At 38.4% G+C, this 25,394-nt stretch overlaps 1 protein-coding gene across 8 annotated transcripts in view; it reads right to left on the minus strand.

The window, feature by feature from the left end:
• Nucleotides 1-25,394, minus strand: part of NCOA2 (nuclear receptor coactivator 2) — a 184,580-nt gene that overhangs the window by 96,565 nt on the left and 62,621 nt on the right. For all 8 annotated transcript variants that reach the window (XM_058830789.1, XM_058830791.1, XM_058830794.1 and 5 more), the window contains one exon: nucleotides 18,321-18,565. The gene's annotated coding sequence lies outside the window, so the exon portion shown is untranslated. The remainder of the gene's footprint in view (nucleotides 1-18,320; nucleotides 18,566-25,394) is intronic.

Consider the following 25,394-nt stretch of genomic DNA (forward strand, 5'->3'; position numbering starts at 1 on the left):
ACTAGGAAGTTCGTGCCTATCACAAATTGTTAAAATCTCTTCTGGATTTAGCTGTATACAAATTTGACCTAATATTTGGACTTGAATTAAAGGCCAAATACTTGAGATTTATACTAATGATCTCATTTCTAAGTAATTTAAGTGTGCTTCACTGAAGACCATTCCTTACACTCTTTCAGAGGCCAAAACTGTTACAGAGAAACCAAATTATTCAAGTAGCATATGTCAGCAAGAACATGCACAGCAGTTCTAGAAAACCTGTGCTAGCTACCTACTGATTTCCAAGTGCAGTTGAGAATGTTCACATTGAAGTGTGAAGGCTTGTTCTTCCAACAAGCCTCTTCTTGCTTTCTGGGTGCTTTATACCTCTACCTATATATATGTTCAAGATAAGTTATGCATACACACACATATAACACATGCCTAAACTAATAAAATAAACAATGTAAGCAGTAAGCAGAGAACACAGGACCTACAACAAATCCTAGGAAACATACTAAAAGAAAAATCAGTTTCTCTTAAAGCACACTGCTGGCATGTCAATTAGAAAACAAATGGCTGCAAGCACAAGCCGTAACTACGTCTCTTACCCTGTAGCAACTTTACCATGATTTTGATGCCATTAAACTCTAATTTGCTTGCTCCAAAACCCAATGACTATTCTTTTTTGGTCTTCTCATATGCATTCTTTATTTTAAAATTGTTTAAAAATGTTTATTATTTTGAAAACTACATTTGCACCTCTCAGAGTAAACTGAGTATTAACAGTTGAAACCAATTCCTTGGAGAAACCAAAGTTTCAATATTATTGCACACTCATACACATAAAATTATATTAGATTTCATACAATGAACACTTTTTAGGTAGAGCTGCAAAGGTATGACTTTTATTCTCAGGGGGAAAAAGGAACAGACAAGATATCTATAACCTTACAGTCTGCATGCTGTGCATGTCATGTAGCAATAAATAATTCATATTTTGACCTTATGGGATACCTTTTACTCATGGATTTCAAAGAGCTTTTGCAAAGGTGGATATATGTTTTATTATCAGAAGTTTATGGATCTCGGGATGAAGAGAGACATAAAATTACCTATTCAAGGACATTTAGTAAGCCAGGTGTATTTAAGTGGTTAGTATCAGGCATTCTGCCTTTTTGGTTCAGGTTGCAACTTACAGGGACGCTACAAAAACAGCCAGATACTGCCTCAAACATCAATTAAACCTGTGAGAAAGCATGATGGATGTTATCTCTGAAGAATACAGAAAATCTTAACATATTCTTGGGTGAGAAAGGAGAAAAAATTGCTAACTCTAGGGATGTGGTAGCAGGATAGCACAGGAATTCTCCAGAATAATCTTATGCAAGCATTCTGGAAAGGGCACTGGATTCATAGGCAGAGCTGTCAGGATCTGCTAAAGAGGGATGAAAACAAAGCTGTCTTCCTCCACAATGAGATTTTCTTGGAGACAATATCAGTTATCAGACTGAACCTGAAAAGGTAGTAGCAGTTCTAGTATACTACAATAAAAACTGTACAGAGAGGTGAACAGTAAAAAATAATACATTTTAGAATGATTCTATTTCCAGCAATCTTCCCAGAAGATACAATACCAGGACTTAAGGTATGTAACCAGAACTAACCACATTAACTATTCTAGTAAATACTCTTCTTTATTTTCATTAGCTAAAAAAAAAAGAAAAAAGAAAGGAAAAAAAAAGTTTCCCCTGATGTTAATAATTAACTCCTGAAAATATTTTAAATAAAAAATAAATATGAAAAAAGCTTTGTATAGAAAACAACTCCAAACTCATATATAAATATGAGAACGCTTGTGAGAATGTAGCACTGGGAAGACAGTTTGTTAGTTAACACCACAGCAATAATGCTTTGGATTAAATACTTAAGTCTTGCAATTCTCTGAACTGTCTTACCTAACATTAAGTACAGGGCTCCATTCATGGCCTTAACTGTAAAGATTATGTGCAAGTGTTTCTAAAAGTAAACTCAGAATGTTTTTTACTTTCCAGGATGGAGTCCTTATGTTGTCTCAGACTGCTGAGAACTTATAACTTATGTTATATGCTGAGAAGCATATAACATGCATAAATTATCTGTTCAACTGCCCTCTGAAGTGCAGCAGTAGTAGGACCCAAGGTCCTTATGTGTTAGCCAAGGAAGATAACAAAGAAATAAGCCTTGAGTTGTTTCTTTGTATTGCTTGTGTTTGTTTCTTTTTCCCCAATGAAAGAAGGTACTATAATCTGCCACAGAGGGAGCTTACTCTGTTCTAATAACATGATGATTAAACAAACCAAAGATTTATATTTTACAGGGGGAAAAAATTATCACCCCTGTTATCACTACTGGCTTATAACAATTGGTAGCAAAACACTGTTTCATAAAAGGTCAGCACTTCAAAGCTAGATTTAACTGACACCACCATTGAAATATTTCCTTTACATAAAGTTAGGTTTTAAAGAGAAAAAAGAAATCACATAAAACACACACTCCATATTCTCTATGTAGCAAAATGAGGTAAACCCAAAACCTTGTTACTGGAAAATCAAACTACCATCATGGGGAGGAAAAAACCTATCCTGACTTATCTATGAGATAAGAATGAAATGGAGTTTAAAGACATACAGCATGCACTAAGAAAAGACAGATTTGCCAGAATTTTCCTGGGATTAATTAAAAGGAAATAATTTTAAATCCTTCTCTTCTTCCCAAGCCTCTCCAAGCTGAATTTACTCCATTTAGGTAACAAATGCAAAGTAGGCAGGAAGGCATGTGCTATTTTCAAATCAGAAAAGCAATCTGGCTTAGAGAAGAGAATTTTTTAAGCTTTCAAAATACAAAACCATTCAGAAGACCAAACAAAATACATTCCTCAATTCCTCTGTGCATGTGGAATCCTTCAGACAGACAACAAAATGTGCCCCTCATGAATAATTTCCTGCCCAAGATTTACAAAAAACCCCCCAAAGTCTTGATGTTCGTGCCCAACTGCAAAAATATTTGATGTAACAGAGAGATAAGCAATACTTCTTGTTGGAGCTGAGTCTCTGACTCCCCTACCCTACAGCTAGTGTATAAACAGGAGTATCAGCATTGAGGACTGGGATAAACACAAACCTCCATGCAAAAGGTGAGGGACAATTACCACACACTGCACGTGTTTCATCACAATTTGCCCCATATCTTCTCCGTATTTAAGCTCCTTACCTTTTTTTTCACTGCTACTTTCACCACCTGTGCTTAAGCAGAAATTATTATAAGCTTATTAGCGGTAAGTGGTCACGTCTACAAACATGGGGAAGGGTTGGTGCTTGGTGCCAATCAGCTTTCACTAATCTGCACCCTACCAGTGATCCCACTGCTCCTCAGGATTGACTGTCAGGAGGTCAAAACCATTCCCTGTGCCAACAGGGATGCAAATGTCATGTTCCTGTCTCCCTCTCTTCTGCTGAAGGCATATATTGACCTAACTCCCATGTCTTATGGAAAATGAGTGTGTCCAGTTACTTCTTTGATTTTGAAGGTATTTGTTATGTCACAGACATTATGCAAAGCCAGAGATCTTCACAGCTTGGGTGAGGAGAAGAGAAAATCTCAGATCTGCAGAGTTCCTCCACATTTACAAATAAAAGGTATCGAATTGAACACTTTCTTGTAACAAATATTTCACCTTGATTTAGATACTTTTTGTGGGGAGGAAAAAAAAACAGCTCTAAAACTGAACCTTGTCTATGTTTCCACTAGCAACTTAAATGTATCAAGAAAAAAAAGTTCTTTTAGCTAGGTCTGTATGGGAAAATTACTGCTTTTATCCTCCAATTACACAGCCAGCACTTAGCTTGGTAAGCAGCACAGAAATAGCTGTTTTATACTACATATTAAACTATATTCTATGTATTGCTTTATTTGTAATGATTATACAATGGTTTATTGATAACTTAAAAACTTCTCTATATCCAAAATACTCCCTTGACAACAGCTCACTTGCAGAAACCTAAATATTACTGGTATGGTGGTGATGATGCCCTTCTGTCACACCTATTTCAAGCCCAAGTTAAACCACTTAAGTACTGACACAGGGGAGCAGTACCTCTATACTGGACAACAAGGAAATACTCCACCAGGTTTGGAAAATTGTCTTCTGGAGGCAGAAAAAGCCCACAGCTTGAATCTGTATACAAGGTGCAGTCTAAGAAACGACAGCTTTTGTCACTTACTCTTTCAGAGCACATACAAAGGAAAACTAAATTAGGTATTTAGATAACACTAAAAGGAAACTGAGCTTACCCTTATTGCACACAGGCATTTCACCTACTTACCAAAGGGTAGATAAGAACTTTTTGTGCCACTCATAATGGAAACCTTCGTACTCAGCTTTGAGCAATACTAGAAGAGTCATTTTAACTATTTTATTTCCAGCAATGATTAGGAAATATGAGCATCTCTCTTATACTGTGGCAAGAAATAATGATCAGAAATAAAAGAAGAATATGCAGGCATTATAAAGCACAGGTCATTGTTACAGATTTAATATACCCTCCAGTTTGGTTGACGTGTTAATAGGTTTTGCATTTTAAAGCAGCATACAGGGTATTTCATCAGGTAACTATAATTGTTCAGGATATTTCAGGTACTGGGATACAAGACTAGTTATTTACATAATAGCTGTGAAAAGTGCACATCCTTCAATTACATTTCTATTTTAATCAGTGAAACTGTGGGAATAATCCCATAATATTTCAATAATGTTTCAATAATAACATTTCAGTAATAATGCTTCAATATCTTTTTATACTTCAAAAAAAGAACAAGAATATAACTAGACAAAACTCAGGATATTCTGGTTCTGTAAACCATTTTCTTTCCCAAGTATGAAACCCTCCTCTTTAATTCATTTCCCTTTCTACTTCATATGTTAAGAATAATCTTTTTCTATAGAGTTAGTTTTGATTTTTGCATTTTGCAAGTGCAATCAATTCAGAATACCTCTATGAAGTTGGTACTTCCGAGGCAGAGAGCTGACAATAACTGCCCCTAATTTCAGGTGGAATAGCTGTCATGCAAAGAAGCCTTAATTCATTACAGTCATGAACACAACAGACAACCACCTCACACTGAAAAATTATACTACTACCTTTATATTCAGGTTACTCAATTAGGTTTTAATGATGTCTGTGGGGTAACCCTGCCAAGCCACTATCTCTGGCAGGGGCCACTCTAATGCCCCCAGCCCAGGCTCCACAGGGAGCACAGGACAGCACTAGTGGCTGTGAGCCCACTCCGAAGATCTGTGACATAACAGGTCCAGGCAAATTTTGAGTGCAACTCAAACCTGGCCATGTGAAAGTTGCTCATCTGTAAAAGAGGGGAATGCACCAGTGGGATTTCTAGCTCACCTAAAGTTTGTTTTGGTGGTGGGAATTTTTGTGTGTGAGGGGGGTTATAAAACTGTAGACCAAATTAATCTATGACAGTGTGTGCCGTTTGACATTTGAGGAGAGTAGTTCTCATTTCACTGTATTTTAACAACCAGAAAAGTTTTGAAATCTTGTGTGACAGGATGAAACTCATGTAGAAGCAGTCACTGAGCCATTTAAGTGCCTTAAAGCTTGCAGCAGCAGCTCTTTGCTGCAGGTACAGGCATGGCTAAAATGAACACAATCCATCTCCAAAAAGAAATGGAATTACACCCAGCAGTCTATGTACAGTGCAAGCTTCAGCATGATTTAAAAGGAAAAAAAAAAGCAAGTCCAACCAACCACGCTTTATCAGTATTTAAAAATTCTCCTTTCCTCCAAAGAGCATTTTCTGGTATCTTATTTAGCATACTACCATATGCTTGCAATTTCTACTCTCCGTAGAAGTCATTCTGAAAAACCAAAGGAAAATTTTTGTGAACCACAAATATAATAAAATAACCCCCTCCATGAAATGGTCTAAAAAGCTTGGATTGCTTCTGCTCCACCTCCCCACATCTGGCACTCGCATCAGATTACAGGCCAGAAGGCAATGCAAAGCGACGGGAAGGGAGATAGTGGCCGGATCACAACTAGAAGGAAGCACGCCTTCTGTAACTCACTCTTTTCCCAAATGCCGATACGTCAAAGTGTGATAGAAAAAACAATTGTGGGAGAAGTCTGCACACGTACATACACAAGATACACAGACATCCAACAGGCGGTGAATTACACAAAATGTGCTCAGATGACTTCAGAACTATCAGTCTGTGCCAAAATTGCAACCGGGCTTCTGATTTTGTAATTGACAGAATTTACAGGACATGGGCAATCATTGGTTTCTAATTCACAACACTTTCACTTCTTCTAATTTGCCACATATTTCATAGGCACAACAAAACCAAAAGACACTGAATTGTCTAAACGCCACAGTCTTCTCAAATAAGCAGTTTATTGATTGGTCTTTTTGAAGTTTAAATTTTGCAAACTTTAAACTGCTTTAAAACTCAACCAGGAAGATGCATGAATTTACACAAGAATCTAAGGAGCTGATTGGAAGTGTTTTTTCCCAGAGCCCTCTGGAACCACATTCTACTCATCCCTTCAAGCCTGCATCAGCAGCACAACAGCATAAAAACTTTCACTGAGTCTTTCAAGCTTAGCAATAAATCTACTGCAGTCTGAATTATCGAAATTATTCAGACTGTTCAAATGATTTTTTTGTTCCAAATGGACTCAGCACGCTGGTCAGGAACTCGTCAAGTCAAACACAAGCAACAAAAGTGGAATTCTTCTTGCTAAGCTAATTGATGGCCCTATAAAAACAAAACGCAATTGCATATTCAAAACTTTCAAAGACGCACTGTATTAGAGTTGCAGAGCGCCTTCCCCTCAGTGCCTGCTGAAATATGATCATAATTGCTGTGAAAGGGCGAGAGACCGACTATATGTTAAATCCTGCCATCTGTAGGTGCTTTACACAGTTCCATTTGCTGCTGCCGGGTCAAAAGTTTACCCTATTTTCGCTTGTTCATAACCAATCACACAAGCCTCTGCTATGCGTAATCTTTGACCTACTCTCAAAGCAATTTTTGTATTATATAGTCATATGATTACACTGAAAAAACCCACACGTTTTATTAAGAATACACTTCTTGTTGGTTAGCTTTATAATTGTTATTATTTCCATATTCAGTAAGCATACTGTACCGACCTTGTTCTTCCCAGTTAACTCCCTTGGAGCACAATCATAGAGCCATGAATTCTCCAGAATTTCTGGCTAGTTGAAATCCAGAACCACATGCAAAACAGAGCTGGAAAGCATTCACAGTATCTGTCATTTTAGAAGTAAGGGGAAAGAACTGCTCAATTTGTACTTATAGGGAGAGAAGATGTTTTGTAAACATTTAAATTAATGTTCATAGTGAAAACAAAAATGTTTCTGAAAATTAGGATAGCCATAAGAATATTCCTATGTATTTACCTTAAAAACAAAATATGCAAAAATATTCATGGAAACATTTATGCTACTGATATTATTAATAGTAGTAGTAGTAGTAGTAGTAGTAGTATTTATCAAGGGAACAAGCAGTTTCATGAACAAGAGAATTAATTAAGCCTCATCTCCCACAGATTTGTACCTCCTGGTTGGTTGACTTTGGTGTCTAGAAAGGTGAAAGCTTTGATGGAAGTTTTTCCCACAGCTGGGACATTTGTTTAAAGTGTCTCTTTTCCCATCACTAGGATTCCCAGACAACTAATAAGATTATTTCATGCTGCAACCTTTCTCTCTGTCAGGGCACCTTTAGGTGGTTCCACCTATACTCAGCTACTTATTATTTTCACTAAACCTGCAGGATCTGAATTTCAAGAGCTCTACTGTGCCAAAAAATGTGATCAACATCAGCAATAAGATCACCAAAGAGGGGAGTTGAAGGGATGTGTGTGCATTTACACAAGTGCACGATGTGACCCCATGAACCTTGTTTCTACAGGAAAAGAGATTAAAAATAAAGGAGAATATTTGAACTTCTATTTCACAGAAAGCTAACTTAGAAGGACCCAACTAAACAGCTAGCTATACTAATAGATCACCTAAACGTAATACCACAATATTTAAATCCATCTTGTACATTTTGCTAGACAGACTTTAAAGAAAAACAGACACACAGGCCCCATTTAATTTGCAATATGAGATAAAACCAGATACTTTTCCACAGATATGTATTTTAGTGTAATCTATGAATTGTGATAGATTTGTGATGTTTTAAATTATTTTTAATCTAGAACTGTGTTCAGTCTTCAAGAATATAAACACAAGTCAGCACTTGCATGAATAGTTATATTGCTCCACTTCACATTTGACTCTTAGTTGCTAAACCCTTTGTAAATGTAACAAGAGAATATAAACCAGCCCTTGCCACTGCAATCAGTGAAGTAATATAAACCAGAGAATAATCAATAAAATAACAGCATTAAGCCACTTCCAAGCAGGTAATAAAATATGCTCACATACAAAATTCTAATAGTTATGAAGTCAAATCATTTACTAAGAGACAGAATAAAAATTACCCCAAATAAATAAATCAAGATGTAGATTTTAAGGAAACACCAGTCTACCATCTCACCTCTTTGGTACAGCAAAGACCATATGACTTAGAAGCTCTTACAGCAAAGATCAAGACCTCAGATGTGCAAAGCATATCTCTTAAGAATGTTATACATGAAGTCATATATTACTTCCATAAACTGTCAGACTGAGTCAATGAGATGTTTGGAAAACAGAAAAAGGCACTAATAATATTTCATTTTTTGTAGAGAGATAAATAAAAACCAAAGCAAAATAGAAGTCAACATTTTAAAGCAATGAAAGAGATTTATCTAACTGGCAAACATGGTGGCATATGTCAGACACTAGCTATTAGATACTACACAGGATTCTATACAAGCAGATATGTTTCTTATACATATTAGATACATAAATACAAAAAATAAATAAACTGTGTGCACATATACACATGGCATTCAGACATCTGTTAACAGGACTGATATCACCTATGATCCAGGCCAGGAACAAGCGAATAGTCTTTCGCCCAGGGGAAAGCAAGATGGATGCTGTTACAGGAAACCTACTCCACTCAGCTTATCAGCAGCAAAATGAACAGTGGAAAAAGCCCGGTATAAAAGAAGAAACAAAGAAAAGGCAACAGAACTGATTCTTAAGAACACAGAGGAGAAGGCTGAAGGTACCCAGAGGTATCTACAATATGTCTCAACACAGGGAAATTTTTCACCTTGGCAGAAGAGTCTGATCTAAAGCAGAGCTCAAACAACTGGAGCAACAACTTACCAGGACATACAAAAACTGAAGAAGTGAAGTTGAGACTTCAGGAAAAACTCAAACCCCAAGGTGATCCAGTAGCATGGAAATGTTATAAAACCACTCAGTGTTTTATGTAAATTTGTGAATCTCTTCTAATTTTCTTACCATGCAAAAAGTGACTTTAGAAAGTTTGCAACTGAGCATGAATTTATATTACTCTTTATATTACTGGGGCAATTTGGAGAGTTTAACACTGATCTTGGTAATGTGGTTAGTTCACTAATATGGGCCCCATTCCTGATAATGAGAAACAATCTGTCTCCAGCAAGGAGAACTTTCATGCCAGAGCCAGAAACTTTACAAGAACCTGATGAGGCTCAGGGGAATTTAAAAGTACCAGGATTTTATGTAGGTCCACAGAGCAATGACATGAGGGATCTGTGATGCAGAATTTTTTTCTTTCAGTTTTATTTAAGAACAATTCTGCTATACAATTAGAGACCAGGCCAATTGCAGTAACTCCTTACAACCATGCATCTATTTCCATTTGACTGTATTGGAATTAAGCGATCCAGATTATTTCTATAAATACACATACACTAAAGTAACAAGTTTCTTCTACCATCAGCTGACTGAATAATAGTATATTGAGATCTTAAAGATTCCACCAAATTTGTACATGATTTTTCTATTGCTTCATTTTCACCTGAACCATTTTCATTAGTACAAGAGCCTAATGATTTCCTAGGTGTGAAAATTCTTAAAACAATGAATCTGAAAAAAGAAGATAAAAACATTATAAATCATACAGAAATCTAAACCTTAATTTAGTATTTAACCTTATGATGATAAAAACATACAACCAAGTGTGGAGACAATTGTTACAAGCATTTGCTTTGGATGATCTTCACAGATTAAAAAGGTATTCAGTGCTCTCATATAATGGATATGCATATTATCTCAGGATAATAAAAATTTTATAGACTAGCACTGCATGACAATGAAGAGTACACAGAGTTTTATACATTTTATTAATATTATTATTGTTTTATATATATACAGAGCTTGCCATCTTCCCATATTCTTTTCAGGTTTAATAGTTACAGTCTCAAATTAATCTTGCAGCTCTCCTAAAAGGCAATACAAAACGATAATATCAAAATCCACTCAAAAATTACTATTTGACTTCTCAAATGGCAATTAGAAGTTTGAATCTGAATTACTTCATATGCAAATAAGGTGCTTTTTATATGGCATAGGAGCTTGTAGTTGATAAGGGCATTTTTAATGAAGTGTTTTAAAGGATGTGGTTTTCTATTAAAAGAGGTCATCTATTACAAGGAGTTGGCAATTCTGTTTCAGTGGTTGGCTGCAGAACCTCCCACCAGCTAATTCTCACAGACTTCACTTCCTTGTCCTTGGGGTAGTCACCAACCTGGCCAGCCTGCACATGCTGCAAGTAGCCATCCTAGAAATATTATCAAGATATTATCACGGAAATAAATCCACACCACAGGAGAAGGGAGGCTCTTCCACTCCCTCAGAGCCAGCCCTCTAGACTGGATTGTGGCATGCCTCCAATGCAGTCCAGTTGCTGGGCAGCATTTGCTGCAGTGAAGCTGCTCTCCATCTCCTTTGGTAAAAAGCAGAGCAGATGGAAATTTCCTGTAGGCTGGTCTTGGCCCAGAGGCCACTGTTTGGCCGATACTCCTCCACGAATAAGAGCAATCCATTCATTGCAACAAGCTGACTGGCCCTACTGTCCTCTTTTACAACACAGCTCGATCCAATTCCTTTAGTCAGTGATAAAACACAGCGCAATGTGAGCACATTTCATCGCCTGTGCCCGGGTAGGAACTAAGCCATGAAGGAAAATATGGCCATGTCACGCTAAGCAAAGAAACACATGAGTAACTCTGGCAAGCACCTAAGATAAGGCTTTTCTGAATGACTAAAGGTAATGTTATATTGATGTTATGATAAATTATTACCTACGGACACAGAGCAAGCAGATACAGCAGAAGAAGCTGTACAACCATACTCTTCAGAGTGGCAGCTGTATATTCTTCTCTTAACAACACTGGGAGATAAGAATAGAAAGAAATTCTTTACAGAATAAAAACTGTTATAGACCTGTCGTGTCCTGAAGGTTTCCAAATTTTATTTAGAATGAAAGAAACCCTTCAATACATGCAACCACCACAGATTTTTTACAAGATTCAAAGAAGTTCTCACTTTATTTCATCTTCCCTTTGTCCATCACAGCTAAAACATTATAGAGCTCAAAGCAGAACTCTGTCCTTTCTCTCCCCTTTGCAATCACTGGTGTACATATCTTGTTTGTTATGCACAGGCTGCTAAGACTGCTTTTCCAAACTCCATTCAAACATAAGCCAAGGTGCTGGCCATCGATGTAGCTTTTCTGCTTGCTCCAGTGACAACCAAATGGGTTTGCCAGCTTTTCCTGAAGAAATTAAAACATTGGAACAGGATGAAATAGTCCTTTTAAGGCATAAAGACTAAAGGTGGTCGCTATGAATTTATGATATTCCACTATTTACCTGATAGTTGAAGAGGAAAGCTAGGAAAGGGAAGGGAAATGTTCTATATTGTGTTTAGGACAGAGGAATCTTTGTTGAGCTCTGCCTAAAGGTTTCTTACAGGGCTTTGCAAAATGCAGTGCTACCACATGTTATCACATGAAGTAAAGGTGAACTCTCAATCACCATACACAGCCAGGGTTGCAGCTTCGTTTTCTGCAGTGCTTTCCTGCAGAAAATCTTCTGGGCGAGCAAACTGTCCCTGGAAAGGCTCCTCAATGGTCCTTTCCAGCAAGCAGAGTACATGGGTAATATTCAGTAGGTATTTGCTGCTCAAGTGCATTATATCAGCAGAGACAGAGAGTGTGACAGGCCTTGTCTGGATGAAAAGTTAGGGCTCTCTTCAAAGGCTCTCCAAGCAGCCTAAAGCATATTTAAACCAACCCAAGAGTGTACGGGAACAGAAGAGGAACTCTTTCTTATTCTTTTGTACTTATGCTTTTCTGTCACACTAAGTGCATGAGTAGAGTCAAAGGCAGGATGGCTGAATTAACTCAGAAAAAAGCTGTCCAAAAAAGCTGAGCAATCAGTCCTCAAAAAATTAATGATAAAAGACTTTGAATAAAGCCAATTTGTAATGGAATGTAAGAAGGGAAGTCCCTGAAGAGAAAAACTGTCTACCAGCTCTGCAGCAGGTTTTGCTGCCCCATGCAGTTTACCATGGCAAGATGCCAACTTGGCAAGACTCACTCTCCTCCAAGGAGCCTGGCAGAGATCCAGCCACACTCACAGGTCTCATGGCTGCTGCCAAGCTCAAGGGGCAACTGAAGACCCTCTTCCGTGAATCTGCAGATCTGGTTATGACTGGGGATGTTTGTGTTTCAAAATGTTCTTAACCAAGTCAAGCTCCCTCTGTGTTTATACAGTGACTGAACAGGCGAAACAGAATACTTAACCCCGCTACAGAAATGAGCCACAGATTGTTAATTATATGGCTATTTGCACTTTGACTGGAAGAGGAAGTAAGCTGGTTATAACTACTTTGGGCTTTACTCCTGCAACTGCATTGAAACCACATTTATGAGAGCTGAAACTATGCAATTTTATATAAATGTAGGCGCTTCCTGTTTTTGAAACAAGTCGTGGTCTGCTTGCCCTTACCTCACAGTAACGTCACTGGAACCAGAATGCATTAAATGTCCTCAGTTTTACTGACTTTATGATCTTATTTTGCTAATTATTTTTAAGTGTGTAGATAAAATGCATATTTTGGACTACTGCTGCCAAGCAGATCTATTCCTAGGACCTAGCTGTGCTCCGTAGGCATTAGGAAACACGTTTTTCACGTGTGATACTGAAATGCCCAGCTATCACCAGGGCGTGATCAGTCCCTGGTGATGTGGTCATGGTCACCCTCAGATGAGAGGCAGGTGTGGCCACACTCCCCTGGCAGGCAGGCTGCACTCTCAACTACACATGCAGACCTAACTTTTTCCATTCAATATGCAGTATTTCAAGTAATTTGTAATAGCAGCAATAATAAAAACTTTATTATTTTGCACAGTGTAGTTTTCATTCTTCATTGTGGCAAGCATATGTTTAATTTTATAGACAGTGGGTGTGGGGTGTAACAACAGCCTTCCTGGCATAAATTGAAGAAAATCACAATTTGACTAGAAGATAATTTTGAAAATATTATTTAACAACCCTAATAGGCAGGAGCAGGTTTCCTGTCTTTTTCTCTCATTTTGCTTATTTATGTTAACTGGAACTCACAAACCAAACTTCTGCAATGAGTACAATTACGTAAAGCAGCACTCTTGCTTTTCCAGTACAGTCATTTTCCTACAAGATTACAGAAGGAAGACTGATCCTACTGTTCAGCCGGAAAGCAACCGGATATCCAGTAGTTCCTGATGATAAAATGTGGTAATTCTTACAAAAAACCCACACATGCCCCATTTAATTTACAGTGTATTCCTCCAGATGTAGTTTGGGACATACTACTTGTCAGTCAGGTATCCCTATAAATCCAAGATATTTACAGTCAAGATAGCTGAAATCCTTAACAGAGAGAAGAGGCAGGATTTCTACCACCTGTGTTTTGTTCTCCAAGACCACAGCCCCATATTTCAGACCATTAGATCCCCCCCCTTTAGCTTTAAGAACTCACCAGCTTCACAGTGCTAACAGAGTGAACAATTACAGATCTCCTACTCTCATGCAGTAAGAAGACTAAAGAAAAATTCAGTTTAAAAGTCCTTGTGCAAAACCCTCAACTAGAAGAAACACTAAAGCTAAAATTTCAAATTCAAAATTACACCTGATTGATTGATTGATTTGTCTCAACTTTCAAAATAAACACAGTATACAGTCAAGCAGGCATTTCTTAAAAACACTCCCCTTGATTGCCTTCTCAAGCAAGGCATGGTTTTGAAAGCAATTTACAGCTACAAGAGGCTGGCCCTGCCATCCCTCTCTTCCAGGCCATCTTCAGCAGAGACATTTGTCCAACTCTGCAGTTAGGAAGTTCGAAGAGGTCAAGAGCCAGCCGAGTGACTCAACCAAAAATGCATAGAGGTGTCTTCTGGTTTGACTGCCTGAGCTGGCTCAGCCCAGAGCAGTGGCTGCAGCAGCACTGGCACAAGGGAGAGAGGGTAACACCTCAGCACAGAGGGTGCAAACCACACTCCTGGAAGCTGTCAGACCAGTGCTAGCTGCCACGATGTCACATCTGTGGCATCTCCACAAAAACTGGCCACGTGTTCAGCCCCTAACCTCCAAACAAGAGAGGACACATAGAAACCCAATTCATGATATCCATCTAGAGCTGCCCAGATAGAAGAGACTCACTGAGCTACAAAGTCCCCACTGACTTTTTTTTTGACTGAAGCCTACTGTTTCTACACTGAAACGCTCAAGTCCAGATCTTTGCAAACTTATTTCCCAAAGTAATGCAAGCATTTCTAATAAGGAGAAGAAAAAAGGACTTAATGAAGGCAACCCAGATTAGCTAAATGACACATCATAGTGGAACAATTCTGCTGTTAAAGACCATGCAGATGTTACGATGGAGGCAAAGAAAGCCTTTCTTTAGCTACAGCACAGCTGCTGCATACAACTTCAAAAAGACTTGGCACAGGATTTCAGCCACAAAACTTTCCCCTCACTTCATTTCATGAACGTCATCTGCAGCTTCAGTGTGCTGCACCAAGGACAAAACCAACACAAGGAGTCTGCAACATCTTATCAGCAGTGGGGCAGCTTTCTGCACTGGCAGTACTCACGTGCACATTCAGAAAACTTGACTATACATCTCCATTCCTCCTCAGCCCAGCAATCCCTCAAAAGCAATGATATCCCACACTGCAGTCCCTCCTATTTATACCTCCATTATCTCCTAAGTTAAAGAAGACAAACAAACTACTACATAATTAACAAATATTAAAGCTTAAAACCCAGCTGTAATAAACAGATAATTTCATTTACTTTTTAAGTAACATTAGAAAGCATTATCAACTTCCATTTACATCCCTCATACACTGAGCTACTCTGACACCCTGACCACAAAGCTGAAAACGTCACAGCTTACAATTACCCTGAATACACATGGTTAATGCCAGTCTTGTATTTTCCATGTAATATATGTAGCACAAAGAAAGTATACATTCACTCTCTAAATTCCAAGTTCAGCTTTCCCCTACAAACATGTCAAAATATTACAGCCAGTTATAAGTAGTACATAGGAAGAACTTGCATTGATTTTATAATATATAACAGTAAAGCACACAGAACTTAACTTGATCTGCATTACATTTGTGATTTCCTTCCAGTGATGACACCATTACGAGATATACCTGAAAACTTTAAGATGCATGTGTGTATGTGAGAGTAAATTAAAACATTTATGACAGACGAGAGTAAAATATTGGGAAAACTGTTTTTAATTTCTCCCTTTTTTCTTCTCTTATTATTCATATGACTTCAGCTTGTTGACTCCATGACATTTTTAGGCATCTATCATGTGAAGCCATAAACTGCTTTGTCACCTACAGTATTTTTCCCACATCTGCAATTCTACAAAGAATTAGTTCAAATGAGAAAACAGCAACAGGAGCAATTAAAACTCTCTTAATACTTAGACTTCATAAGTAAAACAGACTAGGAAAAAATGCAGAAATAAAGAAATAGAAATGTACTGGAAGAGGATTTTTTTTAAAAACCTGCTCAACTACTTCACAACCAAGACCTTGATACAAAGCTGGAAACCCACAACTCTAAAGACTATTAGTAATATTGATTAAAAACAGTGAAGAAAACTCATTAAACCAAAGGTAAAGATTTAAATACTAGAAACATTAACCACAGTATTACTGTGTTCATAAAAACAAAACATTTCAACATGACCTACTTTAATAATAGTAAAAGAAGTAAAGAATGGGCTCTAACCCCCTGACTCTACTGATCATATAAAACACCATCTACTTTTCAGAATTAGCAACAGACTCGTGAAATTGAGCCAATTTGTTCAACAGATGTTTCACTTGACTCAAGAGAAATTTTACTTTTCTATTGTAGAAATAGAGTGAGCTGAGTAAAATTCCACTCCTATTAGCAGCATTCGAAGTATATTAGCTCATAATTAACTGCCATTTCCATTTCTTCTTTCTTTGACATAACAGAAAACATTTTCCACACTGGATTAGACATGGTACTGAAATAAAGTAGGCACATTGATAAAAACAAGTCACCCTCCTTCCCTCCCCCGCACCCTCCGTTTCATAGGACACGCAGGAATGGCAGAGTTTTTATTTTCCTTGGCGTTCCTGTCTCACATTAGCTGATAATCTCCCCGGTGTAGCTGTGCCAGTGCTCTGCCCTGCAGGCCCACAACACCCCTGCTGTTCCAGTCCTGTGCTTTCTTCCAGCGTGCTCTGCAAATGGAGCGATCCTTTCGTAATGTGTGCTATTGCATCAGTCTAATTGCAACATAACTCTCAATACTCTAGATAAAGCAAATAATTTCATTTTTAACTTCTGCTCATAAAATACAGATTGTTTCCCCGACACCCCACCGCCTCTTTTTGTTTATTTTCAAAGACTTAAAGAAAGACTTGCACACTGCACAGCAGTAGTCAAACAAAAATACCTCATGTTTTCTTAGAAAGCAGCACTTAGATATATTGCTCAACACCTAAAGCATTAGTGCAGCCTTTCACAGAGCTACAGTATGTAGTAGATCCCCTGTGAGCAGGCTGGAAGGGGAATGTACATTCTTGCTCTGTGTATTTAATATAATATTCAGCCATTATAAAACCTTCATAGTTTTTTACTCTCTCTTTTTCCCTGCAATAGAGAGTAACAGCTTATCTGGCAAACACACTATGTTTCTAGGCACTGAAGACACACTTGGTTAACTCATAAAACCTGATTTAATGTTAGATATTCTGCATTCAGGTTAGCTAAGTTGAAACAATATTTAGCTTAACCATGCCTTGGCCAAAAAATTCTGTGTTATCTACTGATTACAACAGCATTGTAGCTAGCTATGGACATCGCACTGGAAAAATACTAACCCCATGCCTGAGGAAATACAGATGAAATTCTGACTCCAAGCCATTAGTGGTCATTACAAACACTAATCTACTGTCTACTTAGTATCTGATACAATAACCAGGCATAAGAGTCAAGTGCCTGTAAGGAATGATGAATTTACATGAATTTACATTTTAATTTTATGTACATATATTATCAGAGTTGACAACATCAAAAAATGCTGTACTTCTTGCACCCCAAATCATCTTGCATGAAACAAATGTCTGCACTAAAACTAATCTGGATGCAAGCACTCATGGGAGGAAATATCAGAAGCTAAGTCTCAGAAAACCTGAAGTTTGCCTTTGTTTGCTTTTGTGGCACACTGTACGTTGCAGTTATGTCATACCATTTCCATAGCACCTCTGCACTGTTCAAAAAATTACAAAATTACCACTAATCAAAACAATAATCTGTCTAACTCTTGGCATTTGGAGTATGGTCCTATGCTTGATTTACTGCACACTACTCAAACTTCTTTTTGGAAGACGGAACAAGTGATTTCTTTGTGAATTCAATGGTGCAGCTGAGTGCCCCATCAACATAATGGTTAGTCCTACCCTCACTCTGTTACTCCTAACTTAAAATAACTGTGTTATTCCCAGCTTCCTAACTAAAGCAGTGACAGCTTTAAGGTCAAAATGATTCTCTGGTTCTGAAGACAACTTTGTCTCCAGTTTGGCATAACTCAGACCTAATTTTTTCAGAGCACTTAGCATTACGTTGTGCTTTATATAGCACCTTCAAACCTCAGCACCCACTGCCTCACCCCCAGTTACCAGTGGTCAGTACTTTTCCAAGACCCAAAGATCTCAAGTCATCCGTAAGAAAGCAAGGCACAGTTAGCTAAGAGGTGAGAAAAGCCAGGATTGGGCAACTTACCTAGCATCACCTAGGAAGTCTGCAGCACAGCCAGGAAGGGAGTCCCGCTCTCCAGGGCAGCATGCAGCTGCACAGAGCCCTAGAATGGCTCCTGCCTTCTGCAATCCCCTGCCTCGTCCACCACGCACGTCCCGACTTCTGCTGGAAGTGAGGCAGGGGTACTCCAGAGAACAGCTTTCTCCAATGCATCAACCAGATTCATTCCAAGAGCAAGCCCATCCTGCGTGCAGAACGGAGTAGGGGTCCTATGGGAGAAAAACCAGCACATCAGCATGGGATTTAATACCGTTAAATTGAGGAGATTCCTCACAAGGGGCCAAACAAAAGAGATGTGCAAAGATAAGCTCAGTTTTGACAATCCTTGACTTGGACACTGCCACACAGGAAAAATGTTTGCATTCACCACTTCTAGAAGTAAGAAACTGAGACCTCAGACATTGTCACATTGACACCTACAAAAAACAGTTTAAATCTTTAGATGTGCAATTTTGTAGGAAAGTAATACCAAATTGTCTGCAAATGTAAAATTATTCTCTGCATGGAAATTAGCCATAGGTGATGACCGAAAACATTCTCAAGGAGCTTCTAGTGAAATCAAAGAATGTTTACTTAATAATCAAGATCTTTAGACCTTCCAGAACAAACTTCTCTGCCTGTTTTCCTCAAACCATATCCTCTAGCCCATGTTGATTCAAGCCCCGGTCCTTCTTCATTCCTACCTTCAGCACCCCTGACAAGTCTCTTCCCTACCCTGCTCCCCAGGGATTTTAGTCTCTCCTGGCTCAGTCACTTCCAGGCTTGGCTAGGAGTGCCACACTCTCCCCTTGACTCCCCCTTCTTCCTTCATTCCCTAATATTAACTCTCACTCTCCTACCACGTCTGCCTCCCATGTTCACAGTCTAGGGCATTTTGGGGCCAGGACGAGGTCCCATGCATGTCACTGTCCCATGGATTTGCTTCTGGCTCTCAGGCACTGAGGTACAAACCCAGCCTCCTGTTCCAGGCCACCATGTGAGATCTGTAATTTCTTTAAAAAGTTATAATTTGTTTTGATCTGAGAATTTTGCAGTGCTGACAAAGGCAAAGCCATGACTCGTAATCTGCACTTCTTCCCTAGTGCCCACCACTAGCACCTCCCACACTCTAACTCCTAGTCTCTGTTTCAAAGGGAGGGACACGGAGCATTTCCAAAACAAGATTAGGCTTTTTTGTTTCATTCGTGTTTTTTTAAAAAATCTACAATGAGAAACAACTTTTTCCACACATGCTCACAGATAACTAAATTATTTTGGCAGCAGCTGCCTAGCCTCAAAGGCTAACATTTTGTGAAGTTATAAAAAACTCCAAGGAGCAACCTATACTGGGGAGTAGCAGGCAGCCTTCCTTATTGCAACTTCTGGCATTCTCCTTTCAGCCCTTAACAGTTTAACTCATTCAGCTCACTGAAACAAGAATTGTGCAAATCTTATTGCCTGAGTGGTCAAACTGAGGAGCAGCAGCTGTGGGTGGACAGTGCTGGAGTGAAGCCCATGCCATGCAAGCTGCCTTTGCCTTCACCACCAGTTTTGTTGCATGCTTAGAAGCAATGTACAAACAGCATCATCAGACAGCACACAGTGCAGCCGACATGTCTTCTGATGTATTCATCCTGGAGGTACCAATGACTGCCTGAAAAGCCACAGCTGCTCGAAAATACTTCTAGGCCAGGAAGACCTGAAGTAAAATGGGTTAGCTTCATTCCTGATGAAGGTCACACACAGCTAATAGAGATCATTTAAGCAAAACCATTTTACTTGACATTTATAGTAATTTAGGAGCAGCCCTATATAAGTTACAAAAGGGAAGGATAACTTCACACAGTATTGTTGCTTGTGATCACCTGCCCCTGCCTGGAGTGGAAACAGCCTTCTTAAATGGAATATTGGGAATCTCCTTATTTCCTTTTCTCTGTTTAGCTATTTAGTTATTTATCTCAGCATGAAAAACAAATGCAGCATGCTGTCAAGTAATATACAAAGGAAAGAATATATATATAAAAGAAGAAGGAAAATTTCTCAAAACAGATAACATTTTTTTAGAGCGAAGTCCAATTTACAGATTTTTATACTGAGCTCTTAAGAGCAAACAGGGCAACAATTTCTCAATGGCTCTTGTAAATATTCTGTACAAATAAGATCCAGAAGAGGAGACTAGGAAAAGATAAAAACATTCACATACTCACAGACAGATGTTAATTATGATATGGATTAAATGCAATATGACATTTATTTTTCAATAAGAAATAATTATTTCTAAGGAATGACTAGCCATTCCTGTGAGATCATATTTAGTCTAGAGACATTTGATGCACCTAACTTCCAACAACTATGGCAAAAGAAGCATGGGACCCACATGCCCACTCCTAGAAGAATTATGTTAATTCTCTTGAAAATAAACTGAGAAGCTTCAACTTCAATGTGTAAAACAAAATAAGCATTAAAAGCTCACTTCCATTTAACAAAATTACTACTAAAATAATTTTTATCATATTTTGAATTCAATTTAGCAGTGAAACTGGCTATCAAGCACCCGTATTAGCTATATGCATTTTTTTTAAGCCAGAATAATTATTTGATCACTAGTTACAGTTCAGATGAAAAATATAATTAAGTTGAATGAAACTTCAGTACTTTAATGTACAATCATGGAAACGACACAAAACTTCTTGCTTAAAAAACAAGAGCAGAATTTCATGCACTATTTCATTTGGCAGAGTATAACATATTTGCTGTCAGCAAAGGACTTTTTTCAGTGAAGAAAAAAGGAAAATATCTGAATTCATACAGTATTGCCCAAGTGATTAGAAGTATCAGCCACTGCTAGTTGTCTCTCAACTGTAAGCAACTGCAATGGATTTTGTTCCTACAGACCACTATATTGTGTTCTCAAAAACTCATCTGAAATCCAGCAGACCTCCAAAAAAAGCTACGTGTTTGTTTAACATAAGCTAACCTAATTATTTTGTCATCAAAATCGATATTTATGGGCTAAAACACTACTTCAAGTAGGAAAGCTTTAATGTAAAACAAATCATAAAACACTGATAATGGATATGCTTGAAAAGGCTCTAGGATTGCATGTATTTATGTAAGATTTGTGAATATATAAACACTTGGTTATATATGTCAAGAAAAAGGTGAGGCTCAGTGCAGTGAACTAAACATCTAAAGACTAAGCTTCTTTAGAACAGTGTATTCCTACAAGGACTTAAGACAGCTGGCTGAAGTGTATCAAATATCTTCCCTAACAGTAAAGACTCATACAAGTCCATAAATTCATTGTTTCTATTTATTCTATTTTTTAAGTAGTTTCCAGCATTTTTGAAGTACAAATCATTCCCTGAAAACCTTCAACTGCTTTTTATTGCTAATACAATTATCACAAAGCTACACTACAATGCAAACAGTGTGCTTGCTATGATCAACAACATTAGCATCATTTGGCGAGGGATTCTTCTCTATATGAATAAAATAAATTCTGTTATAAATTCTGTTAGGGAGGCGGTTCTTTAAATCATCATAAAGAAAATAATTTCCTACAATACTAGAACTTTCAATCATCAAAAATCCACAAATCATACCTTTTTAATCTCAAGAAATTTCTGAAAGAAATCTATAATACTACATAACTATAAAATCCTATATATACTAGCACCAACACAAAAACTACTTCATGCATTGATCAACATGTATAGTAGAGTTTACTCTTTCATTTCAATCTGTTCAAATAACATGACACACTGAGTTCAGTATAAAACATTATGGTTCTTATGCAAATGAACAGACTCCCACCATTAAGGTTACTGCTCCACAATACACTGCACACAGCTGCTCACAGCTTGCCTTCACACTGAAAAGTAGATTAAAATGGAATAATAAACTTCTACCTGTATTCCATTGATTTTACTGACTTGGGGCATATTATCAAAAAAAAAAAAAGTGAGTTACCGATACTGACAACAGCACCTACAGCTTCCAACTGCTGTGGCACTGCATCCCTTAGTTTTGTCGTATGAAACAAAGCCCTTGCCTTGGTTAGACAAAAAAAGGGATGGAGTTTCCAGCGCTGTTTAATTCCATGCCACCCACGTCATGGCGGGGACATGGCTCCAGCATGAGGAACATGGAGGAAGCTGAGGCTGGAAGCAGAACCCAGGGAGGGCGTGTGCAGCTTTCAGGGCCAGCTTGGCAGTCCTTGTCCTTTGCTACCACTGGCAGTCCCTTCCTCATTCCTCCAAACCGTGGCATTTCTGGCTTGGTGCTGAAAGATACCACCAGCAAGCCCAATATGCTGCCTGGAGAAAAAATAAAATGGAGGCCACTGGAGCCACACAGACCCCAAGCCACAGCCACAGTGACCACGGCAGCTGGAGCTGCAGCTGGAGCCCAAGATGCGGCCAGAACCACCGAGCGTTTCAGCCCCACTCCCGCAGTCAGGCCAAGAGGAAGGGTCCCCTAAGTTGTTTCAAGGTCCTGTCACATCCCACCAGGTTTTGTCTGTTTTTCCGCTGTTTTCCAGCTGGGGGGGAAGTCAGGCAGGGAGCATCCCTGACACACTGCCTTCGTTTTCCCATACACCACATGGCTCAGCATGGGGCCAGTTGCCTTTCTGCCTCTGGCTGGGAAACCACACCGCGTACTGTCTTCAGGAAGTGTTTCGGTTTGTCCAGTGGTAAATACTCTTCTGTGGGTAAAACACTTTATTACATTCTTTATTAACATTGCTGCAGTTATTCCAATTTTTCAGTAAATTGTGATTCCATTTTATAATCTCTCCTAGTGTTTCCTCCACTACCAAAAGGGAGCAAGGGAAAGGGGGCACTAATTTTCCCGGTGGGTTTTAAACTAGCACACTCAGAAATCAAGTCAAGCACAACGAGCACCCACAACACCAACCCTCTACTGCTAACCCTAACCCTAGCACCACTGTTAGTTCAAGTTAATTCAGTTCCAGTCAATATTCTTTAGGTCAAATGACTTTTCCTTCTTTAGCAAGTATTGAGGGAAATGCCAGATGCAAAGAGTCAACGTCTTATAGCTCTGTGGACACAGCTCATGTCCCCCACAGACTTTCTTGGGATCCACAGCAATTTCCAGCACCTCAAGCACTGTTCCGACTGGCTAAAGCTTGGTTATGTCATGAGCACCTCTTTAAGACCAACATTTGAGCTCACCTCACTTCATGTACCCTCCAAGAGAATTTGTTTTCCTTAGTCTATGAACAACAGTGCCAAAATAGCAAAAGAACAAATAGTAAAGAGCTATATAGCAGTATGTAATCCATATGCTGTCTACTGAAATAAATCTCCTTAGAGTCTGTTGTTTTCAAAACAATACACCTGAGTCTCAGATTTGTGAATATCGGAAGTCATATACTCACGTGTGATTTAACTTATTTTAAAGAAAATCAGTTACAAAAGCAAAACTCAGTACCAGCACAGATATAAGGGTATCTTGCATAGAAAGCTAAAAAAAAGTCCTTAGAATAAACGCATATACACCTGCAGTATTCCCTGGCCACTGAGGTGGCTTTTAGGATATATCAAAAAAGTGAAGATGACTCCTGGCACATATTTGGCTTTGGTACTGTACCAAAGCAAACCTTTTAAAATTATCTCCCTCTTATTACTGTGGTTTGGAGCAGAATTACACTGTGACCATTTATTTTAGTGAGCAAATCCCCATTTTTGCTACAGGCCTTTATGAATATTATAAAACTATGTTTTAGTTTTCACCAAGGTAATTTTCAGAAATTCAAAACTACATGCTATAATTCATACATTTTCCAGAGACACAAGAAAGTTCTCCACAGAGCAGATAATAAAAAAATAGGAGAACTGAGAAATATCATTGCTCCTAAACGTATAAAAATGTATGTTATGCATAGGTTCCTTACCAAAATAATGAACATTAAACTCTCGTAAACTTTATTATACTGTTTGTGCCTAATTTGCAATATTCTTTGAATAGAATGTCCTTTTTTACAAAAACAGTGCCAATAGTGTGCTTACCTCCAGAAACTGTAGGTTTTGGGCCTCAAATCCATGATGAGAAGGAGCAGAGACTATTTTCTAACAGATACTGTGTGAGGAAATGTGAGTTTGGTGCCCCAGTGCTTGACAGCTCTGATTTAATACACTGATTTCTCCTCTATTGCCTGGGCTACATTTGTAAAATTTAATAATCTCCTTTTTGATATCTCTTATTTGAAGCCACAAATCATTCCTCTCATGGAAAACACCCCAAACACCACCACATTATTCTGGAAAGAAATGCTCAAAGTGTGCTGTCACACCAGAGTATTGAGCCAACCTAACAGTTAACTATTAAAAAGTTTCTTGCTCTCGTCCCTTTCCTTGCATTCATCCTACGCTGCCCAATTTATCCTGCCATGCCAAACTGCCTCAGTCACTTTTTGATGCTTCTCCTCTTTGCATAAACAGATTAACTCTTGCTAGCCCAAAGATAAGTAATCAGCCACATTCACTGCCAGGTAAGTACATTTGATTAAGCTAGACCAGCCCTCTGAAATCTGATGATTATTGCCATCTCCTGTCTCTTTCCAACTGAGGCTGAAGTATCTCTGAATACTCCAAACAGCAGTTTCCAAGCAGTAATGCATGGTTAGTAGTAGCCTCAGTAACTGCTCTACAGCTAATCTGGCAAAACTGTATCACACACCAGCATTATAAATGCCTAAATTTCTCAAAGTTATAGCAGTAGCCACTGAGAAAATTTATTAATGGAAAAACATCCTCAAAAACTTGGGGAAGCACTCACCAATAAAGTTTGCCTGTCCCAGGTCCTTGTACAAGAACTGAAGAAAGTCCCCAGGACACTAATCTGCCCCACTCATAATCCATGGTTTCAGTGGCACTTCTCTCCCCTTCAGCCAGTGGGGTGGATACTAGGGACACCTCACACTTAACACGCTTCAAACTGCACATTGCAGGAGTTAAAGAAGTTTTAGCAAGTTTTTCAGCATAGAGGGAAGAAAAATCAACCCTAACTTCAGTATTTTGGTTCAAACTGTGC

Source organism: Poecile atricapillus, chromosome 2 (assembly GCF_030490865.1).
Source record: "Poecile atricapillus isolate bPoeAtr1 chromosome 2, bPoeAtr1.hap1, whole genome shotgun sequence".
Classification (NCBI taxonomy): Eukaryota; Metazoa; Chordata; class Aves; order Passeriformes; family Paridae; genus Poecile; species Poecile atricapillus.